Raw genomic sequence first — 14,301 nt, forward strand, 5'->3', positions numbered from 1 at the left:
CTTCTATAAGAACCTAGGGCTGGCCCGAAGGATTAGATATTTTTTACGTTGATAGAAACCAACTGGTTGTCGAGCAACGGGACCTACAGCATAGTGTGGGATCCGAACCACATGATATCGAGAAATGAATTTCTAATCAGCAGAAATAAACTGCTCTGATTCCACGTCGGCAGAGCGGGCAACCGAACTTGCGACTACCGAATCAGGCGAGCATGTAGCCCACTCGTCCAACGAGGAACTCTTCCCAGTTCCAGGGGTCCTTATTCCTCACACCGTTTGGACTGTGGAACAACAGTCTCCCTTCAGAGGATGTCGTGCAAATGGAATTTTAATAGTTTCAAGCATGAATAGCCGTTGGCATCACTAAAACAATTCACCTTGTGTTTTAATTTATATTTTTAATATTCTTATTTGTTTATCTGTGAATCTATTCATTTATCTTGTTTTCCGAATAGTTGATTTCTTCTTTCTGTATTTCCTGTTATCCTCTGTAACTTCTTTCAAATGAACACTAATATTCTTTGGAAGCTTGAATTTCAAGTCAGTGGCTCCTGTGGGGGCTTATTCCATGTGAATAGGGTTTAATCTTCTGAATAATGATAACAATAATAACAATGGCTGTTTCTACGTATTTAATTTGTAGTATTCTCTATTCGTCTCCCAACCATCTTTTCATCAACGTGCAGCTGAAAAGAAGATTGTCTAACGAATAAAGAAGACTATACAAATTGAATGCCGTAGAAACAGCCACTGCTTTCAACGCTACTCTCCTCAGAGAGGGTCTCCTCCCTAACAATGATAATTAATAATCATAGCCCAGACGTGACGTTGATTGACAAAATCAAGAAGAAAGTATCACTCATTGATGTCGCAATACCATGGGACACCAGAGTTGAAGAGAAAGAGAGGGAAATAAATGGATAAGTATCAAGACCTGAAAATAGAAATAAGAAGGATATGGGATATGCCAGTGGAAATTGTACCCATAATGATGGGAATAGTGGGTACGATCCCAAGATCCCTGAAAAGGAATCTGAAGTAGCTCCAGGACTCATGCAGAAGATTGTGCTCCTAGAAACAGCGCACATTGTATGAAAAGTGATGGACTCCTAAGGAGGCAGGATGCAACCCGGAACCCCACTCTATAAATACCACCCAGTCGAATTGGAGGACTGTGATAGACCAAAATAATAATAGTAATGATTAATAATAATAAACTGTCAGTCCTTTGTTTCGTTCTTCAATTTAAGGACTGCAGAGTCACTATAGAGGTTTTTCCCCACTACCCACCTACGTATACCTGCATCCCATACACCTTGGAGAATCTGAGGCCCGTGCCCTACATTGGTCCTCACTCACCCCTCCATATCCCCTACTTCTAGGTTTTCCCCAAGGGTTTTACCCAACCCACCCCATCACAACCATTCCTTTACGAGCTAGCAACATACCTGGGCTGGAAATAATGCTTCGTAATTCATCATCAAAGACGCGCCCCCTTTTGAAGGGACCCGTTTTTCAATTTTTTTGCTTTTTTCTGTATACCTTTCAGACCTCCATTCCGATAGGTGTTTTCGTATTTGGAACCTCCTCTTTTAAAAGCTCGAGCGAACATGCAATGCATTGCTGCCCCAAAGGAATTCTTCTCGTATTCTTATAGTATACTTACATTTTTTCATCGGTTTATTTACGAAATTAGTTTTTTTTATTTCGAATAGCTGATCTCTTCCTTTTGTATTTCGTATGACCTCCTGTTATTTCTTTCTAATGAACACCGTATCCTTTTGAAGTTTGAATATCAAGTCAATGGCCCATGAATGGTCGATCCTACTATGGAAAAGGGTTCATCGTTCTGAATAATAATAATAGAATAATAGTTAATACTGGTGTAGCTCCTGGCTTATCGCGATATTTCAACCTTCTCGTAGGTCCCTCTTCTTGGCTGGAATAATAATAAGCTTCAGGGTAGGATTGCTTGAAGAGTTCTTCGAAGAAATAAGCCTCAGTGAATGCAAACCTGATAAAAGAAAGTTTCTTCAGAAGAGAACATTTGATCACAACTACGACAACAAGATGTATAGAGAAATGGTCATTGGTTTCAAAACTACTTGAATGGCAGGGTGACTGCAAGCATTTATTTCAAAAACACGGTCAATGGAATCCTGGCTTGTAAAGCGTTTTTAAAAGGGGGTTTCAAAACACTTTTACTGTAATCAAATCGTTTTAAATATTACATGAAACCTTTGTTGATGTCAACGCATTAAAGGGATTCCATATTTTGAAATTGCATTCTAACCCATATTTTGAAACTGCATTCTAATCCATATTTAAAATTGCATTCTAACCCATATTTTAAAATTGCATTCTAACCCATATTTCGAAATTACATTTTAACCCATATTTTGAAATAACATTCTAACCCATATTTTGAAATTGCATTCTTACAAGACTATTTTGAGGCCAGTATAAATGAAACTCGATGTTTCTTGGATTCTAAAACCAGTTTTTGTTTAAAGAAATCTTTGAATAAAATTCATGTTCTCTAAAAACAACAATTGAATTCCTTCATTCAAATCTTGAGGGCATTTCACCTGAAAAATATCATCAATACAATTTAATAAATTACCTTTTTCTGAAGAATCAAGGAATATCAACCCTGTTTTGGAAAACTTTTGAATGAAACCTGTTTTGAACTCGTATCATTTAAAACTTCTTTCTCTCAAAACTCGTTAGAAAAAGAAAATTCTCATAAAAAAAAACGAGTAACTGAAACATATACGAGCAATAATTGCCGTCTTGAAGAAGAGTCCCTATAGAAACAACCTGATTGAAAATAAAAGAATCCTTTATTGTCTCCGTTTTGTAGCATTTTTTTTTTTCTTTTGCCATCATAAATCAACTTTTAAGGCTGTAAATGTCTATAGGTTTAATAGTGCTATTAAAGGTGAATGTAATAAAACTCTCTCTCTCTCTCTCCTCGGAGGCCACCTATGGTGTGCAGGAACGTGGGTAATATAGTCTCTGCGGTGTGAGTAGGCAATGTTTTACTATCCTCTCTCTCTCTCTCTCTCTCTCTCTCTCTCTCTCTCCTCTCTCTCTCACTCCCCAGCTAAACGCACTTCTTGGCTCGGTGGATAATAATTAAGGGCACATCGCGGGACGTTCCTTGACTTGAAATAAGGTGATGTTTATCCCCCTATAGGGTAAGGTTGGTAGTTGTGAGGGAAAACGGATGAGCCAACGGTACAGATCAGCTATGGGGGTACTAATTTGATAAGATGGATTGACAGACTGTTATTATGAGAGAGAGAGAGAGAGAGAGAGAGAGAGAGAGAGAGAGAGAGAGAGAGAGAGAGAGAGAGAGAGCGTCTTAGCCTAGAGGTAGTGAGAAGCGTGAGATGTTATATATATACATATATATATATATATATATATATATATATATATATATATATATATATATATATATATATATATATATATATATATATATACATATATATATTTTGTGTGTGTGTGTGTTTAAAAATCACAGTAGATACGCGTGACTTCGTTAAATAAGCGAATACCACAGGAAAATATCAGAAATCCAAACGCTGTCGTCTTTATTAGTCGTTAAGGAACGAATGTGTTTGTGTGTGTGTATGTGTGTGTGAGACTATACAACAACCGACACGCACGATGCTACTTGCGCTTTGAAAAGACTTAGAAAAATCCTCCGAGTACAAGCAGCGGTCCTCCCTCCTTAAGGACATAACAGGAAAACTAGTTGCAGTATCCCAAGGCCATTGCGAAGCCGAGTACCCGTGAATATGAGAGAGAGAGAGAGAGAGAGAGGAGAGAGAGAGAGAGAGGATAAGTAGGTTAGTGCCATGGGCATACTTGCAAAGAGAAGGTATTTAATGATTAGTTTGGGGGTTCCTATCGGTTCTACCATACGCAAGATCGCATTCTGTTTGAAAACAAATTTGTTTTTGTATACGATTTGTTAATGAACTGCTAAATTCCATTGATTTTCCTCGTGTGCTGAAAGAAGCGTAGTTCACTAAAATAGAGCGTTTGGCGCCTTCATATACTTACACTCGTATTTCTAAACTGAGTAAATATGAATTAAGCTCTTAACTTATTCAAATAATCATCAAGGAATAGTACATACACATACACAATTTTATATATATATATATATAATATATATTATTATATATATATATATATAATATATATATAAAAATTGTGTATGTATGTACTATTCCTTGATTGATTATTTGAATAAGTTAAGAGCTTAATTCATATTTACTCAGTTTAGAAATACGAGTGTAAGTATATGAAGGCGCCAAACGCTCTATTTTTAGTGAACTACGCTTCTTTCAGCACACGAGGAAAATCAATGGAATTTAGCAGTTCATAACAAATCGTATAAAAAACAAATTTGTTTTCAAACAGAATGCGATCTTGCGTATGGTTATGGGGAAACCGATATGGAAACCCCCAAACTTAAATCATTCAATTAATACCTTCTCTTTGACAGTATGCCCATGGCACTAACCTACGTTATGGCCTCTCTCTCTCTCTTCTCTCTGTCTCTCGGTCCCATCTCTCTCTCTATCTCTCTCTCCTCTCTCCTCTCTCTCCTCTCTCATATTCACGGGTACTCGGCTTCGCAACGGCCTTGGGATACTGCAACTAGTTTTCCTGTTATGTCCTTAAGGAGGGAGGACCGCTGCTTGTACTCGGAGGATTTTTCTAAGTCTTTTCAAAGCGCAAGTAGCACTCGTGCGTGTCGGTTGTTGTATAGTCTCACACACACATACACACATATATATATATATATATATATATATATATATATATATATATATATATATATATATATATATATATATATATAAGAGAATGTGATCACTCTTCAGGATCGGGAAAACGCAACGGTTAAAAGGGTTACCAGTTAGTGGTTTTCATAACAGACGTGGTCTCCTTTTAATCTTAAGTCGGGGTTCTTTGATACATTAAACCAAGGTTTAAAGAGTACAGGTCTAAACTGTTTTGTCCAACGCTGGACCCTCTTCACGTGAGGTGATAAGTTGTTCCCAGAGGCCAAAATTAACGATTAATTCGAAAAAGGTGGCATAATTAAACCGCCATGATTCGTGCTAGATATGGACAGTCTACTCCGGTGGTTAATTGAAAAAGGGGAAAAAAGGGTGAGCTATTAAATTACATTGTGGCAGTGTCTCGAGAATAAGGGCAACAAAAAAGCATTGCCGTGGGTCATTTATTTTAATCGCAGGGCGAATTACAGAGGTAAATCCAGTTTAAGTTGAGTTATGGGTCTAGGAGCGTAATTCATTTCTGACAGAATCATAAATATTTTCTCGCATTTTAGAATAATTATGGTATTCATTTTAAAATAACATTGGTATTTAGGGCATTTACATCAGAAGATCTGTACGATAGAATATAGATTAAACTGAAATTTTTTCTACCGAACTGTTAAAAAACACTTGATACCGTAAGGCCTCATGAAAGACATTACAATTGATTTTTAAAATCTATAATTTTTGAGGGACTGTAATATGGAAATGTCACGCAAAAAAAGGCGAATTCAGGCTCTTTGATCTTTCCCAAGTAGGTGTGTGTGTGTGTGTATGAGAGAGAGAGAGAGAGAGAGAGAGAGAGAGAGAGAGAGATATTCGCTGGTGGGTCAGTGGAACGGTTTTGTGTCCATGGGCAGGATAGATAGATACCCGCACATTAACTACGTAGAAGCTTTGGTTTGAATCCTTACATCCATCGCCATTTCCTCTCTCTCTCTCTCTCTCTCTCTCTCTCTCTCTCTCTCTCTCCTTAGGCTGACTGTGACAAGGTAAGTACTATTCAAAGCTTTCACTTGGCAGGGTATTTGTAACTGGTTCACGGTCCCATTGGAAAAAGACGCACGCAGCCGTAAGTGAGGGGGAATCTCTAATCTGAAAATATCCTATAATTAGCGATTGATCAGTGACCTATGCATATGAAGAGGTTAGGTCCCTTCCCCACTATTTACAGGGTCATTTTCGCTAATACAGTTGCTAACGTTAAGAAAGGCCAGGGTCTTTAAACCGTTGAAGAGTGGATTGCTGTTAGTTTTTTCAGGATTTGATCTCTCTATTTGGGAAAAGTAGGTCTATTTGAGAGAGATAGGTCTCTACGGAAAATATCGGTCTATTTGAGAAACATCGTTCAATTTGAGAAACATCGGTTTAATTGAGAAACATCGGCCTATTTGAGAAAGGCCCCTTATCTGAGAAATATCGGTCTAATTAAATCAATCGGTCTATTTGAGTTCGGTAGCGCAGTCATTTGTTTTTCGTCATGTACAAAATAGTCACATTAGCAAAAGTATTTCAGAACAGATGTCAGCACAAGGACCCTTTCTTTCCTTAGCTCTAAAAGAAAGACAAGAAAAGTCATAAACAACTCACAGATGGGTTTTTATTTGCATAAGAAAGAGGTGGTCTGTAGCTATTGCTAACCTCCAGTTAGTCTTTAACACAAGTTCGTTCCTCCGGGCAAGGATTGATGGCTACCTACGGAAACAATAAATTTGGAGGGTTGGGTAGGATTTATTTGACTGCTTCATAAATTGAGCGATTTGGCTCAGGTAATAGAGTAATGAAGAGCTACTGAAAATTGGATGTGAACATAGGCCTAACTGCAACGAAATGCACTTATTTTTCCGTTAAAACTACGTTGCTGTTTCATACTCTTCAAAAATAATTCATATATATAATATGTATAGCCTTACACTTATTTCATCCATTATGTAATAGGCCAAGAGGTGGCCAGAAGTCTCAGACTGAATTCGTTGGAACCAAATTCAATCTGAGGTCGACGAATAAGGAGGTTATGGCGCGAAGCGAGATGCCATATTGCTTTGGAAAGTAAACTAAACCTGACTCAGCGTTTCACCAGCTTCAGTTGGCCAGTTATTGTTGCTTATAATGAGCATTATTGGATATGCTATTGTTTTCGTGTTGTTGTTACTTCTAATACATCTTGTTTCGTAAAGGTACTTTGCAAATTCTATAACCCTTTATCTCGCTTGCTAAAGGGACGAGGAATGTTGCCTTTCCGGGTTTACCTTGACTTACATAACGGTTTGGAGGAATAAAGATGTAGTACTATATGGCTGATTCGCTTGGCTTGCTACGAAAGGAGTTTCAACCCACTTGTGTAGCATATTAAGTAGGCATCTTAAGAATGCTACGACTTTCCATTTAAATTTTCTGTATACTTACGCAAGTCTTCACAATATATACGAAGGATAAAGCCTTGAATGAGATAAGACCAGCCTTTCCGTTCTGTTAGTCCTAGGCCTACGCCCAGCACCTAAATCATGGGATGTTATGTGGCTAAATATAGGCATTATATTTTACACCAGTGATCTAATGGTTTTAAACCTCGAGCCCATGAAACACACATAGGCCTACAAACATGGCTCAGTTCATTCGCAATTCTGGTTCAGTTGAGGGCCTGGGGCGAAACCAAGTTCAGGACTAAAAATTAAAAAGAAACGAATGAGTGGGTAGAATTCTCTCTCTCTCTCTCTCTCTCTCACACACACAAAGTGGCTAACGAATGAACATTATACATACTACTATACCCGTTCACCGAGAATTTCCTTCTTCAATAACATACTTGAAGTTCAACCATCAATAACTACAACAGAGATTACAAAGTTCTGATACAGGTGGATTTTCTCCTTAATCCTAAGACGGGGTTGTTGCACAGAGAAGCGCAAAATTGTAACATAATGTAATTGATCATTAATATTTTAAGGACAACTTGGATATGAGTAGTCAAGACACAGTCCTATATAAATATATTGCGTTTGTGTGTGTGTGTGTGTGTGTGCGCGCGCGCGCTTGAGTATACAAGCATGGATGAGCAAGAGCTACCTCTGTGGCTTCTGAAATCAGACTATAGTCGATTCATTTAAGGTAGATTCTTGTGCCTACGAGACGTTTGTTTGGCGGCCTCTGATTGGCTGGTGTCGGGAGGCAGGCTGCTCGCTCAGTGGGTCATATTTTCGTTTGTAGCTTAGAAAACTAGCAATATGTTTACATTTCTTCATTTATCTCTACGTTTTACAAAAGTAGGAAAGTTTTGGTCATACCAAAGGATTCGGTATTTAATGTACATTAAATAATCTTTTCCTGAAATCAATAAGTTAAAATACAAAGGAATTACAACGAGTAGAAGTGAAGGGAGAAACATTTCATTCTTTATACTGTTTTTATTCATCATCGGATTTTGCATAATTCATGAGATCAAGATAAAATAAAATCTTGTGTTATTAAACAATAAAATCACCCTGAATACGGTGGTGCTTTCAGATTTTAGATGCGTGTAATATGTAAAGAGAAAATGAAGAATATGTCTTATTATGTTGCATTCGTGCTTGACTCGGTTTGACAATAGTGCCGAGGACACATCGTTGGGGTCGGTCCTCTCAGCTAGAGCTGTTGGCGTGTTGGCAGTTGCCAATTGGCGATATGAGTAAGGTTTGCAGTTTCGAGGCTATTGTATTCACCGAATTATTATGTTCATTAACTTTCCTTTTAATCAATAAACAAATTCATAGAATTTCCTATTAATGGACTTTCGAAACAAAATTTTTGACGTTCAAATAATACATATATGTCCGTATTTCTGGACATATCTGATTAAAAAAAGTAAATATCAGATGGAAGCATCTGGTATCGTTGGAGGTGTAGGCTGGCCGCGGGCGGGCGGGAAATTCAGTCCAGGAATGAATTTGAAATCTACGGACCTACTTCGCACTCTTCAGCTCATCCTTAGTTTTAATGAGGTTGGTTTTCAACATATTGTTTCTAATTTCTCATATGAATATATTTTCAAACGAAAGAGATATCAGAGACTTAATTGAGTGATATGAAATAATAATCTCAGTGGAGCAATAAACAGCAACGAACTAAGCAAGATTTCTTTTTCTTTTCAAGCAGATGTCTCGAGATGACAGCACCATTCGTCGCACCGTTTCCAGATTTGCAAGTCAAGCTCGCAACATTATAATGAATGTTCATCGTTACTTCAGCTCACAGTGGGGAGCAGACTCAAGAAATGAAGTATTTGAGAAGACCGCCAAAGCTACAGGAGTGCCAACCAACACAGTGAAAAAAATCAAGCGAGTCATCTGAATGTGGGGTAACGTCCCCTTTCGCTTCACCTGTATATCCCAGGAAGAGGATCCGAGTGAAGGACAAGGTGGATAGTTTTGAAAATGAGTGTATTCGGAAGGAGATTTTGTCTTTTTACGAGAGAGGAGAGCTCCCAACGTTAGATGCCCTACTGGAAAAAGTGAAGGAAGACCCGGTAAAGTTTAATGGTGGAAGAACAACGTTATGGAAAATTGTGAGAGTGGAAGAGCAATTTTAATGGAACGTGATGATATAGTGGCAGCGAGAACTGAATACCTACGGTTAATTGAAAAGAATAGGAATTGTAGTCCCAACTGACGTAAAACCTGAAGTATTTCCTGGATGAAACTTGGATAAACCAAAATGAATGTGTACGTCAGTGTTGGACAACGGGTGAAGGCGAAATAGGACCCAAACTTAGACTGGAAAGGGGTCAAGATTTATTGTGGTGCACGCGGGGAGTGAGAAGGGGTTTGTCACGATGCGCTATTGTTGTTTAGGTCAAAAAATGGTGTCAAAGGGGACTACCATGATTCCATGGACCATGAAAGGTTTTTAAAGTGGTTTAAGGAACAACTATTGCCTAATATAGAAGATAGATCTCTAATCATAATGGACAATGCTCCCTACCATAGCAAAATAGAAAATAAAGTGCCAACAACCAGCAACAGAAAAAGTGAAGTCATAGAGTGGCTTTCTTCTAATAACGTCACCACGACCCATCAGCAACAAAGCCAAAATTGCTGCAGATTGCCAAGTGTCACAAAGAAAAACAGAGGTATGTGATAGATGAGATAGCCCGTGCAAATGGTCATGATGTGCTTCAGACTGCCACCATATTATTGTCAGTTTAACCCCATAGAACTTATATGGGCTCAAATAAAGGGGGATATCAGAAAAATAAAAAAAACTCTAATACAAATCAATCTTTGAAAACTGTTGAGCAGCTTACGAGACTGGCGATAGACAAAGTTACAACAGAAGACTGGAAGAAATGTTTTCACCACGTTAAGAAATTAGAAGATGATTATAGGAGGAAAGATGTTGCTAGAGAGCATATGTTGAAATTTTGTTATTGACATTGGAGATGACGAAACTGACATGATGATATTGATATTAGGGAGGATGGACATGACAGTGATGATATATCAATGATTTTCCATTATTTTTTTTTTTTTTTTTAAGTTGAAGACCTAACAGTGTTTCTATAGTTTTCCATTTTTTAGATAGGCAATTTCATAACTACAGTATATCCATATGAGTTTCCTTTTTTTTAATATTTAATGGCATAACAATGTACATAGCTGTTTATAATTCTTTTTACTTGGTTTTAATAGAAAAGGGGATATCAATGTATCTTTATAATTTCCCATTCATTTTCTTTTTGTTCCAATAGGTAATGACATGACTATGTATATAGCATGATTTTCCTTTATTTATTTTTTAAATAATGATGACGTAAGAAAATTTGTAAAATTTTAATTTCTTTTTGTTCATATCGATAGCCTAATGACATACCAATGTAAGCTACTGTGTATGAGTTTTCCTTTGTGTTTATGACATAATATATCTGCATGAATTTCCATTCTTTGTGTATAAAAAGATGATGATATAACAGTCTTCTGATTAGTCTCATTATCCTCATGTACTATATATAATATATATATATATATATATACTATATATATATATATACACAATTATGCAGGGCTGTGGGAACGGTTACGGGAGCTATTCTAACTCAGGTATGAATTAAGTGATTCAAGAATAATCAACTACCTCAGGAGAAAACTAAGCAAATTTTTCCCTTTTCCTAAACATTTTTGTTGAGACACTGTTGTCAAGTGTAACATGTATATAAAGGAGATAAACATTCTGGTGTAAGAGTAACTCAAGCAATTCTGAAAAAGACAGTATATTATATATTCGTTACATCGTCAACAAATTTTATGGTAGAAATAAACATTTGTACTTTTGTTTATTGAGTGAACATATGGAAAAACCATAAAGCTTTGATGTTATTGGCCAGAGAAACAAGTTCTTTGTTATTTATCAATGAGCCTCATAAAGCATGTACATTTCTCACTTAGACTAAATTGAAGCCACACCCGATGCATCCATCTGATTATTTACTTTTCCTTTTATCAGATATGTCCAGAATACGGACATATATAATATTTTTAGTAAAAATGTTCGAAAGTCATAATGGGAATTCTATGCATTTATTTATAAAAGTAATGACATAATAATTCGGTAAATACATAGTCTCGAAACTGCAAACTTCTCATCGCCAATTGGCAACTGCCAACACGCCAACAGGCTGCTCTAGCTGAGAGGACCAGCCCCACGATATCTTGCGTCTCTCGGCACTACTGTCAAACCGAGTCAAGCCCGGGTGACATAATAAGAACATATTCTTCATTTTCTCTTTACATATTACAACGTATTTAAAATCTGAAAGCACCAGCGTATTCAGGGTGATTTTATTGTTTTAAACACAAGATTTTATTTTATCTTGATCTCGTGAATTATGCAAATAAACCGATGATGAATAAAAAAAGGTATAAAGAATGAAATGTTTCTCCCTTCACTTCTACTCGTTGTAATTCCTTTGTATTTTAACTTATTGATTTCAGGAGAATTATTGTACATTTAATACCGAATCCTTTGGTATGACCAAAACTTTCCTATCTTTTGTAAAACGTGAGATAATGAAGAAATGTAAACATATTTGTAGTTTTCTAAGCTACAAACGAAATATGACCCGCTGAGCAAGCAGTCTGCCTCCCGCTACCAGCCAATCAGAGGCCGCCAAACAAACGCCCTCGTAGGCACAAGAATCTACCTTAAAATGATCGACTATAGGTGTGTGTAAGTGTCCGCAACCCAAGGTCTAGACACATACCGCACCATAGACTCAACTGACATCGCATCGTCGCTTCTTATCAAACTCATCTGTTCAAGGGTTTAACATCCTGCCCCTCGAGTCTGGGCAGCCTTAAGGAGAGTGACGTCGTCGTAAAGATAGGCCAAATTCCACGGTTCTATCATTCTTTGAGAGCTACGAGTGATACGTTCTGAAACCCAGACAGAAAATGACGAAGGTATCACCTTCTAAGACCATAGACCGAATCTGGTTAACGTGTTGTTGTGGTTTGTTTTTGTTGATTTTTTTTTCCGTTACATGGAGATTTTCTCAGTTCCAGAGGAGGTCCTTTATTCCTCACACTGTTGGACTGTGGAACGGTCTCCCTGAATTTGTTGTGCAACTATACTCTGTTTTTGTTTTTTGTTTTTTTTTTTCATCAGTCCATCGGCCTGTGGTGTTTTCACATGGTAACACTGCTTCCCGGGCTTTAAATAGTTGCGCTATGTGTAAATTTTAGGTAAATAAAAGGATATTTGGGTGTGCATTTGCAACTGAAACGCGTTTTAATAATTTACTGTATGCGAATTACACCGTTAATATTCGAAATAAGATATTGTTATTATTGTCGAATGTAAGCTGAATGTGACTATTTAAAGCTCCGGACGCAGTGTTCCCATACACAAAACCACAGGCGGCTGGACAGATGGAAATAAACCGAGTATAGAGCGCGCAAGTTCAAGAGAAGATGCAATGTAGTACTACCCTACAGTAAATCTCCCTATACTTTTTTCTATTTATTTATTGATTGACTTTCGTCTATTTGTTTATCATTTTTTCATTTATTTTTCTAATAAGTGATCTCTTCTTTCTGTATTTCCTAGTGGCTTCTTCTGTTCATTCTTTCAAAAGAGCATCGTATTCTGTGGAAGTTTGAAATTCAAGTCAATAGCCCATGTGGTAGGCTTGTTCCATATGAATGGTGGTCATTTTCTATAATAATAATAATAATAATAATAATAATAATAATAATAATAATAATAATAATAAAAGATATCTAACTAGGTAAAACTCATCTCCACTAGCGAATGAATTCCTACATAATATTTTAAGACTATTATTCGCGCAACCTACAAAGAATGCCTAATATCATTCCTGTGCCACATAGTTCTGAACGAACATCTATCGATCTGACGTACTATTGAAAAAGAATTTAACGGCGGGGAGAGAGAGAGAGAGAGAGAGAGAGAGAGAGAGAGAGAGAAATGTATGCCAATACTGAAAACGACAGTCTTGACGAAAGTTGATAAACACTCAGTAATGTTTCACAAAAATATATAATTTATCTATGGGGGTGGGGGAAGAGAGAGAGAGAGGAGTCGAGATGACGAGAGAGAGAGAGAGGATGAGAGAGAAGTCTGAGAGGGAGAGAGAGGAAGGCAGAGGAGAGGCCAAAGTTGAGAGCGACTGTATGGCAGAAACGAAAAAAATGTTAAAAGTAACTCTTAATGCTTTACACACACACAATTATCTACGAGAGAGAGAGAGAGAGAGAGAGAGAAGCTGTTTTGCAGAAACGTCAAAGGTAAAGACAAACTCAGTAATGTTTCTCGTTACGTTCAGACCAGCGAGAAAGCGGAGAGTCAGCGCGAGGTGTTCAGACGGCGAGCCTCCGTCGCTAGGGCCGGCTGCAAATTCGTGGAAGGCAAATCCCCGGGTATTTCGAGGTCAAAAACAACCGACTCCTGAACAACCTGAGATTTGGTGGGTCAAGAAACACAAACCTCATATGGTGCCCTATATTCAAGGTAAGGGACGTACAAGGATATTTTTTTTTTTTTCTTTCATTTTATGCCGAATCGTAATGCAGACAGATAGGCCTAATGTCTTATTTGTCTACTTACAGTGATATATACAATTTAATCTTAATTATTTTTGCTGCTGTAATTAGTTTGGTATAAAATCAAAGCCGAATTCATTTTACGTAACGTCACCCAGTCAACATTCAACAGATATGCCATTAAATATTTATTTTGCGCCTTTGTTGACGTAAAGTACACTTACAGTGTTAAAAATACATAAAAACCTCATAAATAGAACCTAAAATTCCCATTAAAATGGTTTATATTCCTAACGTTACCCCAAATCCCAATTGTAAACCTTGAGTGGTTTTTCCTAACACCGATATAAGATAAAAGACATAAAAAGTAGAGAATATATCTTCATTCTACTCAGACT

General features: G+C 37.2%; 1 long non-coding RNA gene across 1 annotated transcript in view; it reads left to right on the plus strand.

Moving 5' to 3' along the window:
- LOC135210485 (uncharacterized) overlaps positions 1-13,823 on the plus strand; it is a 44,604-nt gene extending 30,781 nt beyond the window's left edge. The window contains exon 3 of the long non-coding RNA XR_010313513.1: positions 13,687-13,823. This is a non-coding gene — a long non-coding RNA (uncharacterized LOC135210485). The remainder of the gene's footprint in view (positions 1-13,686) is intronic.
- The last annotated feature ends 478 nt before the right edge of the window (positions 13,824-14,301 follow it).

This window comes from Macrobrachium nipponense, chromosome 39, assembly GCF_015104395.2.
Source record: "Macrobrachium nipponense isolate FS-2020 chromosome 39, ASM1510439v2, whole genome shotgun sequence".
Classification (NCBI taxonomy): Eukaryota; Metazoa; Arthropoda; class Malacostraca; order Decapoda; family Palaemonidae; genus Macrobrachium; species Macrobrachium nipponense.